The sequence below is a fragment of the Macaca nemestrina genome, chromosome 5 (genome assembly GCF_043159975.1).
Source record: "Macaca nemestrina isolate mMacNem1 chromosome 5, mMacNem.hap1, whole genome shotgun sequence".
Taxonomy (NCBI): domain Eukaryota; kingdom Metazoa; phylum Chordata; class Mammalia; order Primates; family Cercopithecidae; genus Macaca; species Macaca nemestrina.
The window spans coordinates 156,667,858-156,683,326 of NC_092129.1; the positions used below are offsets into that span (position 1 = coordinate 156,667,858).

Genomic DNA, 15,469 nt, shown 5'->3' on the forward strand with positions numbered 1-15,469 from the left:
GCCTGGCCAACATGGTGAAACCCTGTCTCTACCCCAAAACACAAAAATTAGCCGGGCTTTGTGGTGCACGCCTATTGTCCCATCTACTCGGGAGGCTGAGGCGGGAAAAAATTGCTTGAACCCCGGAGGCGGAGGTTGTAGTGAGCCCAGATGGCGCCATTGCACCCGTCTGGTGACGGAGCGAGACTTCGTCTCAAAAAAACATAAAGACACAAGAACCACAGACCTCGAAAGCAAACACCACAAACCCAGGGGTTAGCCTGCACAGGCCCTGGTGAGATTTAAACTCACGACTCGTGGCTTACGAGACCAGCGATCCAACCCCTGAGCTACAGGGCCACGTTAAAAGCTGGTTTACTTCCTTTTACTAAAGCTATTTTCACTCTCAACTCAGTTTTGTTGCTGTTTGGTTTCTAGAATATTTGATTTTTCATTTTCCTCTTTCTTCCAATTTTCTGGCCTATGGTCAAACATTGCAAATCCCTGCATTCTCTAATAGTTTTAGCATCCCCTCCAATTAGCTTTTGGCCATTTTTAGCCACGCCTCAGTGTCTGCTGTACTTTTCACGCTGCTTAACGCCCAGATATTCCGGACTTCAGTTCTTAGCGCCTTAGGGGAATAGTGCCTTCATCTGACTCAAATTCCCCCAAATCATAAATCAAAAGAGCCACACTAATAGGTGAGGGTAAGGGTTAGACAGTCTGGAAGGGGGCCGTGAAGCACCTCCCAGGGACAGAAGCCGAAGAGAGGCTCCGCCTGCTGGAGTCGCCTTTAAGATTGTATCCTTTTGGAGCCTCCACCCAGGGCGTAAATCCTTGCCGTGTTTCTCATTCTCCACTGAGCGACACTGAAATCCAAATAAAAGAGTTCCATCCAACGGCGCTGTGGCAAAGAAACGAGAAATTTGTTCTCTTCCGCAAGGGGAAAGTGGCTGGGAGGGGCATGAGAAAAGCTATTTGAGACTCGGCTCCGACAAGCAGACCGGGGTAAAAAAGTAAACTAAACCACTAATCTTAAGTCTCCTTAAGTCGGGGGCCCTGTGCTCATAAACAGGATCCCTTAAAAAAATAAAATAAGTAAAAATAAAAAAGTCATCGACTACTGACAAATACAAGTAACATTAAAACAACTCAGAAAAAAATGAGAACCACTGGTTGGGAAGTGGGGAATCCAGGCCCTATGTCCCTGTCTTATCCCAAGGACGCAGCTCTCCCTTCCAGAAGAGAGGCTGTGAAATCTGCTGTTTAAGAGCAATCCAGCCAGCTCTCCAAAAGGTCTTACGGGGTAAAACAATCACACATTCCACAACCCCACCTTCATTCCCCAAAGTCATACCGGCAAAATAATGCTCTTGTGACCGGAAGTGGCATAAACTCAAACGATAGGAAAACAAAACAAGAAATGGAGGGTCATATGAATGCGGCAGAGTGAGGGTGGAGAGAATGTAAGGTCAATTTTATCGCTATTCTCCATCCTGAACTTCTTAGAATCAAAGGTTCGCCTCCCAGAGGGGCCAGTTGTTTGTTCAGATTCTCCAAAATCTTCAACTTCCTTGGGTAGAAGGGACCCTTTCTTCTGAAGCTCCTTGTCATCACCCGAGTTCCAGAGAAGAGGGGTATGCAGGTCCAAGAAGGATCGTGAAGTCCCAACAAGCTTGTGCAGGGCAGTTTTTGAGAATGTCGTTTTATGTTTAGGTACAGTGTTCCGCCTCCTGATTTCTAGTGCCTAAAGAAAAGAATAACCTCAGTGAAACACAGGTCTATTACGTTCAGAGGAATCACTTGAGCCTAATTTTTTTGTTGTTGTTTATTTGTTTTGTTTGTTTTTGTTTTTAATGCTCTTACGGTATCTCAGTGGGCTCTCTTTCTTTCCTTGTCTGCTGAGATTAAGACTTTTGATTCTTAAACCGGGCGCGGTGGCTCACGCCTGTAATCCCAGCACTTTGGGAGGGCGAGGCGGGCGGATCACGAGATCAGGAAATCGAGACAATCCTAGCTAACACGGTGAAACCCTCTCTCTACTAAAAATACAGAAAATTAGCCAGGCATGGTGGCGGGCGCCTGTAGTCCCAGCTACTCGGGAGGCTGAGGCAGGAGAATGGCGTGAACCCGGGAGGCGGAGCCGAGATCCTGCCACTGCACTCCAGACTGGGAGAGAGATTGAGACTCCGTCTCAAAAAAAAAAAAAAAAAAAAAAAAAAAAAAAAAGACTTCTGATTCTTAACGGTATTCATTTAATACAGTATTCACTAATGCATGAGCAATCATTATGGGAAAGAGACTATGGATGTCACTTCTTTATCTCAAGGAGTACACAGTAATTAAGAGTAGGCAAGGCATGCATTCAAATCTCTACCACATAAGGCACTTGTCACACAATACTTAACCTGCAAACACACTATTATATCGCAAGTGTTTTGGCAGCTACGCGAGGGCCTGCAAGGACTGAAATTCTGGAAAAGTACCAGCCTTAATATCTCTTATTTCTCACTTCATTTTCCACAAGTCAGCAGAGGCTTGCACCAGGGAACTTACATGGATGGTGTCTGGAACACAAAGATAAAACAGACCTTCAATTCTTGATAAAATTAGGTATGGCCTCTTTTACAGAGCTTTTCTCAACCTGAGCTCTTTCTTTTTTTTTTTTTTTTTTTTTTTTTGAGACGAAGTCTCGCTCTGTCGCCCAGGCTGCAGTGCAGTGGCCAGATCTCAGCTCACTGCAAGCTCCGCCTCCCAGGTTCACGCCATTCTCCTGCCTCAGCGTCCGGAGTAGCTGGGACTACAGGCGCCCGACACCTCGCCCGGCTAGTTTTTTGTATTTTTTAGTAGAGACGGGGTTTCACCGTGTTAGCCAGGATGGTCTCGATCTCCTGACCTCGTGATCCGCCCGTCTCGGCCTCCCAAAGTGCTGGGATTACAGGCTTGAGCCACCGCGCCCGGCCTCTGGGCTCTTTCAGAATTAGAGAAGACTAATAAGTTAGGGGGCAGAGGAAAGGGGACAGTGGTGAGAAAACAGAGACATAAAGGCAAAATAAAGATGAAAGGGAGAATGCTGAAGGGCGGGAACTAGGAGTGGATAGGTAGCCTGTTCTGTACACATTTCCTCTACCAAATTTGTTAGCCACATTCCCAAAGATGCCCTGACTGCACTGCCATCTCCCAGGCTCAAGTCTCTGCTTGTGAATCTGGATTTTAGAAAATAGGTAATGGTCTACTTTTCAACTTATGAACACCACACTATATACTATATACTATATATAGGTATATGTAGGTACATATATGTGTACGTGTATAGGTATATATATATGGAGCTTGTGCCAGAAGGCAAATCAACTATATCACTAATCATATTCAGTTCCATTGACTCACTGATTGTAGGAAAACTTCCTCAGTAAAGGCAGCAGTGCATTTAATTATACTTTGGTGCAAGCTTATCTTACTGTACCATATTCACATGGAATATCATGCAGCTCTTAAAGGTTTTTAAAAGAAACCTGCATTTAATAATACAGAGAAAGTTCATGAACTACCATTGAGTGAAAAAAGCAGAGGGCAAAACTTTATGAATGATCACAATTTCATTCTCAGTGTATTTGCATAGCAAAATCTTAGAAGGAAATAAATCAACATACTGATGGCTATTGGTTGACTTTTGAATTTATGTATAAGTCAAATGATTAATTGTAATACTTTCTAAATTATAAAAAATGCTGAAGTAATATTTATTTGTATTTGGTTTAACCTTCTGATAAATGTGATTTGAGGAGCCGAATAATTCAGAATTTAGTAAATGTAGGATCTGTCCCTTTGACTCTGTGATACTAAATTAAACAATTAACTTTATTGTTTTTATTGTTATTAATTCCTACTTCCAGTAGGAAGCAGTGGCTCACGCTTGTAACCCCAACACTTTGGGAGGCCAAGGTGGGAGGATCACCTGAGGTCAGGAGTTCGAGACCAGCCTGGCCAACGAGGTGAAACCCCGTCTCTACTGAAAACACAAAAAATGGTCCGGTGGCGGCTCATGCCTGTAATCCTAGCACTTTGAAAGGCCGAGGCGAGTGGATCACGAGGTCAAGAGATGGAGACTATCCTGGCCAACATGGTGAAACTTTGTCTCTACTAAAATACAAAAATTAGCTGGGCATGCCTGTAATCCCAGCTACTCAGGAGGATGAGACAGGAGAATTGCTTGAACCTGGGAGGCAGACGTTGCAGTGAGCTGAGATCACACCATTGCTCTCCAGCCTGGGTGGCAAGAGTGAAACTTCATCTCAAAAAAAAAAAAAAAAAAAAAAAAAAACCTGCTTCTTTCTATTGTAGTATACCTTTGTCTAATTAGAATGTCTTAATGAGTATTTTCAGAGCATCCATTATATCGATTTCTAATTTCAGAGTTATGTTTAAGAAGGAAAATCACAAATGCAGGGAAGTTACGATTCAGGCCATGGACCTTGAGGCTCTTATAGGCTCCATCTTTTTTTTTTTTTTTTTTTTTTTTTTTTTTTTTTTTTTTTTTTTGAGACGGAATCTTGCTCTCTCCTAGTCTAGAGTGCAGTGGCGCAATCTCGGCTCACTGCAAGCTCCGCCTCCCGGGTTCACGCCATTCTCCTGCCTCAACCTCCCGAGTAGCTGGGATTACAGTCGCTCGCCGCCACGCCCGGCTAATTTTTGGTATTTTTTAGTAGAGACGGGGTTTCACTGTGTTAGCCATGATGCTCTCTATCTCCTGACCTCGTGATCCGCCCACCTCGGCCTCCCAAAGTGCTAGGATTACAGGCGTGAGCTACCGCGCCCGACCTAGGCTCCATCTTTGAAGCGCCTCCCCACACTGCTGTCAGGAGAGTAAGGCTCAGAAGTGGACTTGGGTAAATCTGGTTATATTTATCAGGGCACATTCCAAGGGTGGATTGAGGAGAGACTATTGGAGGGCTTCTTTATAGAATTAGAGAACCAAGATGTGAGGAAATCTTCAGGGATCAGAACAGTGGAAATCTTCAATATTCCTAGGCATTAAGGGAAAAGGGAAGGGGCAGAATTGCCAGAATTTGGCATGAGTTCCAGCAACGGGACAGGAACCACCCACTGGGAGCTGTGCCCATAGGAGGAACACAGCTTGTCCGGGAGCAAGTAGGAGAAATACTGTACATGCATCTGCCTCTCTTTCTTTGTGCCCTCTTGTCTCCTGCTGCTGTCTTCCATTGGCTGAATCCGAACGAGAGCCGGGAGCAGGAGCCAAGTGATACAGCCTTCCAGGGAGAAGAAAGGCAAATAATGGATCTGGAAGTGCAAATGCAGAATAATCTGCATTATCTGATTGTTGTTATAATTATAGTGATACCTCCCAGGAGTTTGTTGGGTGATGAATTTCTGTACTTTTTTTTTTTTTTTTTTGGACAGAATCTTTCTCTGTTGCCCAGGCTGGGCGATCTCTGCTCACTGCAACCTTTGCCTCCCGAGTTCAAGCAGTTCTCTTGCCTCAGCCTCCAGTGTAGCTGGGTTTACAGGCGCCCGCCACCATGCCCAGCTTATTTTTGTATTTTTAGTAGAGACAGGATTTCGTGATGTTGGCCAGGCTGTCTCGAGCTGACGTCAGTGATCTGCCCGCCTCAGTCTCTCCCAAAGTGCTGGGATTACAGGCGTAAACCACGGAACTCCACCAATACTTCATAAACTTTGAATGATAGGATAAGTTGAAGCCTCAGTAACTGATAAAAAATAGTATTTACCTCAACATATTTTTTGTTTTCTCACATTGGGAGCCCCGCCATGGCAAGGACGAGTATGAATAGGTTTGCCATAAACTGCTATGACAGAGGAAGTCTTGATTCTTCCCAACAGATGCATCTCAGTGAGACTAGTATATAGAAGGCTCACCTTCTATCAAAAAAGGGTGAGGAGGCATCTGGCCTGGGGAAGAATGTGATGCAGCTTCTGGCTTTAAGCAATAGCTTGGTTCATTCTAAGTAACCTGATAAGGCTGCAGTGATATTTTCTGGCTTTGTTATCCCAGTTTGTTTTTCTTGGAGACTTCATGAACTATATAAATAATGTTTCATAAATATTTTTCTAATTATACCAATAGAATGAATCCTCTTTTAAAAATACATATACTGGGCCGGGTGCAGTGGCTCACGCCTGTAGTCCCAGCACTTTGGGAGGCCAGGGATGGTGGATCATGAAGTCAAGAGATGGAGACCATCCTGGCCAACATGGTGAAACCCCGTCTCTGCTAAAAATACAAAAATCAGCTGGGCATGGTGGCATGCACCTGTAGTCCCAGCCACTCCCGAGGCTGAGGGAGGAGAATTACTTGAACCCGGGAGGCGGAGTCTGCAGTGAGCCAAGATCGCGCCACTGTACTTCAGCCTGGCAGCTGAGCTAGACTCCATCCAAAAAAAAAAGAACAACAAATGCTGACCTCCATGCAAGTGTTGGAATACCCCTCTAAAACTACTGGTGTGCAAAATTGTGCAGGGAACACCAGTTACTGGTCTACAATAAGATAAACTTGCACCAAAGTATAATTAAATGCACTGCTGCCTTCACTAAGAAACTATTCCTACAATAATCAGTCATTCAATGGAAGTAAAGATGCTTAGTGATATAGTTGATTTGCCTTCTGGCATAAGCTCCATATCTTGAAACAGACCAGACTGGTAACTAACATTTATAAATTAGCACTGGGTTGCAGACCACGCTTTGAGTGGCTGTGCTTTACACAGTTTTATGCCTCATAGTTATTTACCCCCAAACAGAATGTATCCACTGACAATATCTACATACATTAGTACAATCTTGGATCAGTAGATAGCTAACTGGTTCTGTAGGACTAAGAGTTTATATACAAAGAAAAAAGAAGATTCTGATTTTGTAATATTTTGGTGGCCACTGCCTGATAAACAAGGCTCAACTAAAATTCATAGCACTTCTCCTTACAGCTAATGCCTGATGATAAGGCTATTGTAATACTGTGTTGACCTTTGAAATACCTAATAAAAAAACTTTGTGGAACAAGTACTTTTGCCTCCTCCTTTGTAGGATGAAAAGGGAGCAACAGGAGCTGAGGAGACATAGATACATTTCTAGCCAGGCACAAATAACTGAAACTAGGGTGAGGTGTGGTGGCTCACACCTGCAATCGCAGCACTTTGGGAGGTCCAGGCGGGAGGATCACTTGAGACCAGGAGTTCAAGACCAGCCTGGCCAATATAGTGAAACCCTGTCTCTAGTAAAAATACAAAAAATTAGCCAGGCGTTGTGGCGGGCACCTGCAATCCTAGCTACTCAGGAGGCTGAGCCAGGAGAATCGCTTGAACCCGGGAGGCAGAGGTTGCAGTGAGCCGAGATTGCGCCATTGCACTCCAGACTGGGGGACAAGAGAAAGACTTCGTCTGAAAAAAGAAAAAAAGATATAGCTGTTGCCTCCCACAGTGGGTAACATTTGCAGAAAAGCATCTGAGAGCTCTAGAGAGAGGAGAGACAGGATTATCACTTTATCACTATAGAGCACATGCGACCCTACAGGGCAGAAGACGGTGATGTTTACTCAACTGTGTAATGAAATGAAAGATGTAAGGATGACTTCCGGTGGTGAAATCACATTTCGGATAGGTTGAGGAGAAGGCGGAATGCCTAGAAATCCATGTACAGAACAGCCCCACTCTCTTGCTATGACCTCCTCTTGTCCAGAAAAGTTTCCACCGGCCCTGGGGCAGCATCATGTTGGAGCTGCTGCATCAGGACTTAAGCAACAAAGAGCAAAGTGACCCCACAGGGTCAGGATCGTAAGCAGAGGTCTATGCGGGGCAGGAGGGCTGGGTCAGAGGGAGAGGGCAGGGCCGAGCGCAGGGAGTTACTAGAGGAAGGGGAGAGGCAACGTGGAAACATCTCCTCCACATCTTGTTCCCCCACTCCCATCTTGGTCTCTAGTACTGTAAAAATTATTCAGTTCCGCACTAACAGTTGTACTCTTCTACGCTTTCATTCCGTAATCAGTGCATTCGGAACTCCTGTTTAGTCGGGCAAATTCCAGAGATAACTTTTGCGGCTGGGATTCAGCCGGGAGGTGAGCCGTAAGTCATCATTACTCATCACGTGTACTTGCAGCAGCTGTGTCATAGTGTCAGGATGGCCGAGTGGTTTAAGGCGCCAGACTCAAGCTTGCTGCTGCTTGTGTTCGGGGCTTCCGGTCTCCGTATGGAGGCGTGGGTTCAAATCCCACATATGACACAGTACGACATTTTGTTTTTCCCTACCAGATTTGTACCGAGTTTCGCCAAGGAATGCCACAATAGTTCAGCCGTTTCTATCTCGAAGATTTCCCGCCCCAACAGATATTCGCCAAACAGGGTCTTGCAAAGAGAGAGGCATCTCTCTTACACCAAACCAATCGACAAACGAAAACCCCTGACTTACAGAATCCTGGGATATTTTCAGTACCATTTGGAGGCAGTCCCGCAGCACTGTTGGAGATCCCTTTCTCTTGCAAGAAAGTAAGCAGTGGATTTCCATCTATTGGTCTGTGAATCAGCTGACAAAAATTAAACAAACGAAAAAAGGAAAGAAAAAAGAAAGACACGAGAAAAAGGTCTCCGTTCTCAGACAGCCCTGTAGGAACGTCCCTGATTCCTGTATATCGTCTGTCTCCCTGAAAGGGGAATCTGACATTGATCTGACCAGCAACCGTCGTAAACACACACCGCTGTAGCAACGATGGTAACACCCTGTTCTTTTTCCTTAGTCGTTCAACTGATCAGTCATGTGAGGGAAATTACTAAAATCTTCACTACTTTTCTGCACAGGTAAAATAATCTGTTACAAACTTCTACCAAAAGATTTCCTAGGTTAGCTCTAAAACCTAAGAGGAAGGAACCCCTAAGATTATGACACTGCTGAAAACACGTTTGGGTCATCGATAACAAAGAAATACTCATCCTGTTAAAAAGAAACTAAGTTTAAAGCTCCTTCTGAGATTGCGTCTCAGAATTACCGGATTTGGATATCCTTTCTGTCTCTTGTTTTTGAAGATAAAAATTGCATTATATGAAGTACTACGTAAATTGAAATCTTGGTCTTAAAATTAGGGTCCTAGGTTTTTTTTTTTTTTGCAATATTAACATTACCTGGGTTTTCCTCCTGTATAACTTTTAAATTATTACCCAGTAAGTCCACTTCCAGGAATCTACCTCAGTGAAATTTCAGCTCAGCTCCATGATTGGCCTTGCCAGGTACAGTGCTTCTAGCATTTTGAGGTAGCATTGTTAGAGGCAACCTGTATGTCCATCAGTATACTGCCTATGGTTTTCATACTATGCAGCAGCCACAAGTGACCAAGCAGATGTACATGCAGCAGGATGAGTATTTTCAAACCGTGTTGAGTAAAAGAAAAAAGTTAGGATTTATTTTTATTTTTTGAGACGGAGTCTTGCTGCGTCGCCCAGGCTGCAGTGCAGTAATGCAATCTCGGCTCACTGCAAGCTCCACTTTCCGGGTTCACGCCATTCTCCTGCCTCAGCCACCGGAGTAGCTGGGACTACAGGCGCCCGCCATCACGCCCAGCTAATTTTCTGTATTTTTAGTAGAGACGGGGTTTCACCGTGTTAGCCAGGATGGTCTCATCTCCTGACCTCGTGATCCGCTTGCCTCGGCCTCCCAAAGTGTTGGGATTACAGGCGTGAGCCACCACGCCCAGTCAGAAGTTAGGATTTAAATTACGCAAATCAACAACATATTTTTCAAGGATAGTTTATTATAATTTCGGCCGGGCGCGGTGGCTCACGCCTGTAATCCCAGCACTTTGGGAGGCCCAGGTGGGCGAATCACTTGAGGTCTGGATTTCCAGATCAGCCTGACCAAAATAGCGAAACCCCATCTCTACCAAAAATACAAAAATTAGCTGGGCGTGGTAGTGTGAGCCTGTAATCCCCGCTACTCGGGAGGCTGAGGCAGGAGAATCGCTTGAAACTGAGAGGCAGAGGTTGCAGTGAGCCAAGATGGTGCCACTGCACTCCAGCCTGGGAGACAGAGTAAAACTCCATCTCAAACAATAATAATAATGTAGTCCCACCACTTTGGGAGGCCTAGACGAACCTAGCATACTCCACCCATCCAAGGTCTTTTTCTTCAGAGCCCGAGTCTGCTGACCACGAGTTACATAATGAAACTTAAAGATTAACAGTACGTGTCAGGATGGCCGAGTGGTCTAAGGCGCCAGACTCAAGTTACTGCTTCCCAGGTTTGGGGCTTCTGGTCTCCGCATGGAGGCGTGGGTTCGAATCCCACTTCTGACACAACTCTTTTGCCCCTTCAATCCTAGGATTGGGGGACCGGGCGCGGTGGTTTACGCCTGTAATCTCAGCACTTTGGGAGGCCGAGACGGGCGGATCTCCTGAGGTCAGGAGTTAGAGATCAGCCTGGCCAACATGGTGAAACCCTGTCTCTTCTAGAAATACAAAAAAAAAATCAGCCAGGCATGATGGCGCGCGCCTGTAGTCCCAGCTACTCGGAAGGCAGAGGCAAGAGAATCGCTTGAACCCAGGAGGCAGAGGCTGCAATGAGCCGAGATCGAGCCACTGCACTCCAGCCTGGGTGACAGAGTGAGACTCTGTCTCAAAAAATAATAATTTTAAATATTTTAGAGAGGTTGCCTGTATGTTGGGAGAGAGGAAAGGGCTGTATGGTGGGCATGACAAAGAAAAACAACAAAACAGTAAGGGAAACAGAGAGAGAGAAAGAGAAAGATTTCGTTGACCAATAACAAAAATGAGCCATGGACAGTTTGATTAATTTACCTCTCCAAACCTGAAGTCTCTTCTTCCTCTCTTCCCCGCCTCCATAAATAATTCCACCTTTTCACTCTTCTTCTCACCTCTGCACATTCACAAGCACCTACCACTCTTTCTTGCTCTAGAAACCTCTTAAAATGATAAAATTGTTAATTATTTTTCTCCATTCTCCACCTTCATCTTTTTCAACCATTCTTTTGAATTGAGACAGTTCATTTTTCTGTTACTGATTTTATTTCTGCTTCAAAGTATTCACAGCGTATTTTGGGCTAGGTGGGGAAACCGGAAAAGTAAAAATAAAAATCATGTATGACTTTTGTTTCTCTCTACAAAGCGCCTGCTTAGGACGCTGAATACTGAGCTTTGAGGGTCCCTCTAGCCAGGAAACTGTTACGGAGCTAGATAGAAACTTAGCACTGTTCTGAGTATTTGCCACTTTCCCTATTATTTCATTTTTGACTTAACCTGAAAGATAGCAACATAAGGTATTTTGATGACACTATTTTTAGCATCATTTAGAATAGCATCGGGCAAAATAATAAATACCCCTCTGAAAACCGGGAGCATACGCCACCCATCCGAGGTCTTTTCCTCCTTTGTCGGAGCCCGAGTCTGCTGAATACGAGTTACATAATGAAACTTAAAGATTAACAGTACGTGTCAGGATGGCCGAGTGGTCTAAGGCGCCAGACTCAAGTTACTGCTTCCCAGGTTTGGGGCTTCTGGTCTCCGCATGGAGGCGTGGGTTCGAATCCCACTTCTGACACAACTCTTTTGCCCCTTCAATCCTAGGATTGGGGGACCGGGCGCGGTGGTTTACGCCTGTAATCTCAGCACTTTGGGAGGCCGAGACGGGCGGATCACCTGAGGTCAGGAGTTCGAGACCAGCTTGGCCAACATGGCGAAACCCGGTCTCTACTAAAAATACAAGAATTAGCCGGGAGCAGTGGTGGGCGCCCGTAATCCCAATTACTTGAGAGGCGGAGGCAGGAGAATCGCTTAAACCCGGGAGATGGAGGTTGCAGTGAGCCGATATCGTGCCGTTGCACTCTATCCTTGGCGACTAAGCAAAACTCCCTCTCAAAAAGCCGCACACACACACACACACAAAGCAAAAAACCACTAGGATTTGGGGGCTGAGCGGGGAGGATTGTTTGAGCCCAGGAGTTCCACGCCGTCTATACAAAAAATGAGCGATGCGTGGTGGCGCGCCCCTGTAGTCCCAGCTACCTGGGTAGGAGAAAGGCTTGATCACTTGAGAGCCCAGGAGAGCGAAACTGCAGTGAGTTGTATGATCGCGCCGCTGCACTCCAGCCAGGGCGACAGAGCGAGTTCATGTCTAAAACAAACAAAAGCAGGAGACAAGAGCTTGAGATACAGATTTTACCAAAATCATTTTGCAACTACCACCTTTCAGGAGCTGTCCCCAATGCTTCCGCCCACATTTGAACTTAACAAGCCCGTGAGTGGCACTTACATATTCCCTGTACAATTATTTTCAGCATCTTAATCGTTTCTGCAAGGGATAGGCTGGAGTATTATTGCACAATCATCTCGTTTCCTTCCTCAAGGTCAAACCACCACCACCTCTTCCCCCCACCCCCTTCCGCCTTTTTTCTTTCCGTGTTTCCCCGTTCTTCCTCTCCCTCGCTTATCTAGATCCCCTTTGATTCTTTCTGTGGGTGATGGGAGAAGGGATGTGAAGTGAAGAGACAGGATGTAGGCTATTATGGGGCGCACGTAAGAGAAATATAAGACCTTGATGGACGAACAGAGAGATCTTCGTCTTGATTTAAAACTCTACCGAGTAAAAAATAAATAAATATATATGTGTGTGTGTGTGTGTGTGTGTGTGTATATGTGTATATATATATAAATATATATATACACACACACACACACGAATCCCTCTTGCTTTATTAAGGTGGGAGACATACATCCAATATGTATATCCAATTACATCCAATTACTTTCCATTCTGTTCCATAGTAATGCTTTCAATTACTGCCCCAAATTAGCAGCTTTCAGAAACTTCATTTCCTACAGAAATGAAACAACGAACATACACGCAGAAGACAATCCTGACATACTCGAATGTACTGGCAAGCAGCTATTGCAAGATCCCATTTTATGCACCCAACGATCGGGGTGAATTGTTTGTCGTTGTTGTTGTTGTTTTTGGTCTTCAAGTGGAGAACTTCAAATGTTGCTGAGAAGTGCGAAGTCCTCCGTTCTTGTTCTTGTTTTTTGGTTAAAAGAATTTTTTTTTTTTGAGACGGAGTCTCGCTCTGTCACCCAGGCTGCAGTGCAGTGGCCGGATCTCAGCTCACTGCAAGCTCCGCCTCCCGGGTTCACGCCATTCTCCTGCCTCAGCCTCCCGAGTAGCTGGGACTACAGGCGCCCGCCACCTCGCCCGGCTAGTTTTTTGTATTTCTTAGTAGAGACGGGGTTTCACCGTGTTAGCCAGGATGGTCTCGATCTCCTGACGTCGTGATCCAGCCGTCTCGGCCTCCCAAAGTGCTGGGATGACAGGCTTGAGCCACCGCGCCCGGCCTGGTTAAAAGAATTTAAGCAAGAGGCAAGCAACAACGAAGATACCATCTTAAGACAGTTTATTGCAAAAACGAAAATACACTGAAAGCTAAGTCAGAGCAGGCTGCTTGAAGGTGAGACAGCGCCAGCTGGCACTGGGGATACCCCCTTTTTGGGATTCTTTTTTAATTTTACTTTTATTTAAATTATTTATTTATTTATTTATTTTGAGACAGAATCCGGCTCTGGAGTGCAGTGGCGCTATCTCGGCTCACTGTAACCTCCGCCTGCCAGGCTCAAGTAATTCTCCTGCCGCAGCCTCCCGAGTAGCTGAGACTACTGGCAAGCGCCACTACACCCGGCTAATTTTTGTATTTTTAATACAGACGGGGTTTCACCATGTTGGCCAGACTAGTCTCCAAATCCTGGCCTCGTGATCCTTCCGCCTCGGCCTCCCAAAGTGCTGGGATTACAGGAGTGAGCCACCGCGCCTGGCCGGGAGTCTTATATGTTTATTCAAAAAGTGGCAGCCTGGAGGAGGTGTTACTGGTAAGCATGTTTTGGGTGATCCTCTGGGTGCACATGCGCTGTGGCTATACATGCTAGTACATACATTGCATGTCTCATTAACATCTTAAATCTCCCTCCAGGGGTGTGTTTCTTACTATTATAATGAGCAAAAGGTTACTTCTGGAGCAAGCAAAACTGGAGCGAACCGTACTCCGCTTGTCTCCATGGCATGGAAAGTCCCTTGTGGAGTTGTTAGTTCCTGCTTGAGCCAGATAAGTTCAACTGCAAGAAGGGTCCAAGGACTCTTGAAGTCTCAGATGCGGATGACGTGTCCCAACTGTCATGGCCCTCTTCCTAGGTGTGCCAGATATGTAGGCCAACCTGGAGCCCACCTCCCTGTTCATATTTAACTTGTTTATTGTTATTATTTTGAGACAGAGTGTCGCTCTGTCGCTGAGGCGGTAGGGCAGTGGTGCGATCTCGGCTCACTGCAACCTCCGCCTCGAAGGTTCAAGTGATTCTCTTGCCTCGGCCTCTCGAGTAGCTGAGATTACAGGCTGCGACAACCACGCCCAGCTAAAACCCGACAGGGTTTCACCATGTTGAGCAGCCTGGTCTCGAGTGATCCGCTCGCCTCGGGATCCAAAGTGCTGTATTACAGGCGTGAGCCGCCGCGCCCGGCCAAACCCAGCATTGTTTTAAAGGCAAAGTGCAATAGTAGCAAACATAAGCCTCTTGAATCAGATATATGTGTTTAAATTCAAACTCCATCACTTCCGAAAGTAAAATGTATGGTGTTTTATTTTATTTAGATCATTTGTGAAACTTTTCTTCATCTGCAAATGTAGGGAAAATTCTTAAAATTCTTTGGGTATTGCAAGGGCGCAGTGGCTCACGCCTGTAATTCCAGCACTTTGGGAGGCCGAGGCGGGAGAATTACCTGAGGTCAGGAGTTGGAGACCAGCTTAGTCAAGGTGGTGAAACCTTGTCTCCACAAAATTACAAAAATTAACCAGGCATGGTGGCGTGCGCCTGTAATCTCAGCTAGTCTACTTGGGAGGCTGAGGCAGGAGAATCACATCCGGGAGGCAGAGGCAACAGTGAGCCGAGATCGCGCCATTGCACTCCAGCCTGGGCTACAGGGCAAGACTACGTCTCAAAAAAAAATTTTTTTTGTTTTAAATCCTTTGGGGCCTGGGCGCGGTGGCTAACGCCTGTAATCCCAGCACTTTGGGGGGCCGAGGCGGGCGAATCACGAGGTAAGGAGATCGAGACCACGGTGAAACCCCGTCTCTACCAAAAAAAAAAAAAAAAAAAAAAAAAAAAAAAAATTAGCCAGGTGCGGTGGCGGGCGCCTATAGTCCTAGCTACTCGGAAGGCTGAGGCAGGAGAATGGCGTGAACCCCGGAGGCGGAGTTTGCAGTAAGCCGAGATCGCACCACTGCACTCCAGCCTGGGCTACAGAGCGAGACTCTGTTAAAAAAAAAAAAAAAAAAAAAAAAAAAAATTAGCCAGGCGCGGTGGCGGGCGCCTGTAGTCCTAGCTACTCGGAAGGCTGAGGCAGGAGAATGGCGTGAATCCCGGAGGCGGAGTTTGCAGTAAGCCGAGATTGCACCACTGCACTCCAGCCTGGGCTACAG

At 45.8% G+C, this 15,469-nt stretch overlaps 1 long non-coding RNA gene and 2 other non-coding genes across 3 annotated transcripts; 2 read left to right on the plus strand and 1 right to left on the minus strand.

Moving 5' to 3' along the window:
- Positions 1-1,367: 1,367 nt before the first annotated feature.
- LOC112428343 (uncharacterized) lies at positions 1,368-7,686 on the minus strand. Its single transcript, XR_003020383.2, has 3 exons — positions 7,555-7,686; positions 5,149-5,249; positions 1,368-1,726 (listed from the first exon to the last, which is right to left on the minus strand). It is a non-coding gene; the product is annotated as an uncharacterized lncRNA (long non-coding RNA).
- Positions 7,687-10,185: 2,499 nt separating this feature from the next.
- Positions 10,186-10,292, plus strand: TRNAL-CAA (transfer RNA leucine (anticodon CAA)). Its single transcript has 2 exons — positions 10,186-10,223; positions 10,247-10,292. It is a non-coding gene; the product is annotated as a tRNA-Leu (tRNA).
- A 1,154-nt stretch (positions 10,293-11,446) lies between these two features.
- TRNAL-CAA (transfer RNA leucine (anticodon CAA)) lies at positions 11,447-11,553 on the plus strand. The gene is made up of 2 exons: positions 11,447-11,484; positions 11,508-11,553. It is a non-coding gene; the product is annotated as a tRNA-Leu (tRNA).
- The last annotated feature ends 3,916 nt before the right edge of the window (positions 11,554-15,469 follow it).